Genomic DNA, 2,085 nt, shown 5'->3' with positions numbered 1-2,085 from the left:
CCTGAGCTTGGAGTGTGCAGAGCCGGGCTGAGTCGGTCCCTCTGTCACTCTGCTTTCTGTCTCGCTCCCCTTCCTAACCCAGGGGGTGGGCTGTGGTTGGAGCTGAGCTGTGGGTTTCTCTGCATGAAGCTAATTGGCCCATTTGGGGCTTTGGCCCAGATTCCTAACTTCTTAGCACCTTTCTTTAGACAACTGTGCTTTGGATGAGAATGCTAATTGTCAATCATGAGGCAAGGCTTTCTCCAGTCCCCCCTCCCTCCCCAGGTCTGCATCCTCCAGGGTTGACTCAGAGCTGGGCTCGATGGGGCCCTGTCACATTGCAGAGAACAGCTCGTGAGCAACAAGTCCCTCCCTTCCCCTGGCCCCCGACCCAGCCTCCTCCAGGATACTGTGCATGTTTCCGGGCTTACACAGCACCATCCATGCAGAGCCATCCATGCGCCTATGTAGCCACAAACCTATTTGGTAGCAACCGAAAGGCGACCATCACCATGATGTGACTTTAGAACCCCAGCCGCCGCACACAGTCATAATCTATAAAGTACGGGGGGCTGGGGCTTCAGCACACACACTTGGCACAGGGGACACGAGTCGGCTCATAACTGTCAAGGCTCCACAGTTTTGGAATTGAAGATGCCGTCCTCATCTCCATGTCAGAGACCGACAGGTTCCCAGAAGCCGCGTCGTTTGCTGATGACCTTCACCCAGCGAGCCTCGCACACCCTTCACATGCTCTGTGTCTCCTGCCTGGCTGTGCGTGTCACAGGTATGGCGTTTATGGAGTGAATTTTATTTATTTATTTATTTTTAAGGATATATTTTATTGATTTTTTTACAGAGAGGAAGGGAGAGGGATAGAGAGCTAGAAACATCGATGAGAGAGAAACATCGATCAGCTGCTTCCTGCACACCCCCTACCGGGGATGTGCCCGCAACCAAGGTACATGCCCTTGGCCGGAATCGAACCTGAGACCTTTCAGTCCGCAGGCCGATGCTCTATCCACTGAGCCAAACCGGTCAGGGCAATGGAGTGAATTTTAAAAGGCACATTGAAATTCTAGATTCCTTTCACAGGAGGTGTATGTATCGACATCATTAATGGAGCTTCTGCTACTTACCCGCTGTGTGACCTCAAGCAGGTGACTCCACCTCTCTGGCCCTTGGTTTTCTGATCTATAAAACGGGGATGTTAATAGTACCTGCCTGAGAGGGCTGTTGTGAGGAAGATGTGCGATCATCGCTGTCTTTCATGCTTGAACAGGAACAGGGTGCCTGCATTATACAACCAACTGGCAAATGGAATAAAGTCAGTTTATTTTATTCTAAATAAATCTGTACACAGCAGGTCTACAACGTGTGTTCATAGCTATCTTTGTAGTGTTCTGAGAAGGATGCATTTTCATAACGTGACCAAGGGGTGGTTATCATTCCGCGTTAACATGTGAAATTGTTCTTCCATGCTGATTGTTTGGGTCTGTGGGTTATCACAGTTAAGTATCACCGTTTTCAGGGTGTTGTGTCATTTTACGTTGGCCGCGTGTCAGGGGCTGGTGTCATATGTCAGAAGTGCTTTCATTCCCGGGCTGTGCGTCACAAATGTGACCGCCCCGAGAATCGGAGCAACACGACCTGCTCTCAGCACGTTGGGTTTCCTTGGAGCTGGGGGACATGCTGGGCTGTTGGAGCAGCTGGACAGTTTGCGGGGGAGGCCCCTCACGTCTAAGGAAGACTCGATGTTAACAACCACAAAACCTAAAGGAAGGCGCATCCTGCGGAGGGGTTTGCTGATTTGGGGTGGGGTGGGGGCGGGGTGAAGGCCACCTCTGGGGTCTAGGCCTTCCCACTGCTTCTCTCACCCCTCCTGTGAGGTTCTCTACTCTGTGCGGTAGCAGCGGAACACTGGATATCACAGTCAAACGGTGATTGTTAAAAATACAGTGACTGAACGTTTAAACACGTATTCTCTGCCCCGTGCCTACCCCTCCACAATGTGCTGGGTGAGCCTGGGGATATGGGGGTAAAAGGAAAGCGATTCCTGAAGGCGTGGTGAGCTCCGGGACACACACGACTTCGTCAGGAGGAGAG

This window comes from Myotis davidii, unplaced genomic scaffold, assembly GCF_000327345.1.
Source record: "Myotis davidii unplaced genomic scaffold, ASM32734v1 scaffold328, whole genome shotgun sequence".
NCBI lineage: Eukaryota > Metazoa > Chordata > Mammalia > Chiroptera > Vespertilionidae > Myotis > Myotis davidii.
Note: the sequence above shows the minus strand (reverse complement) of the source record.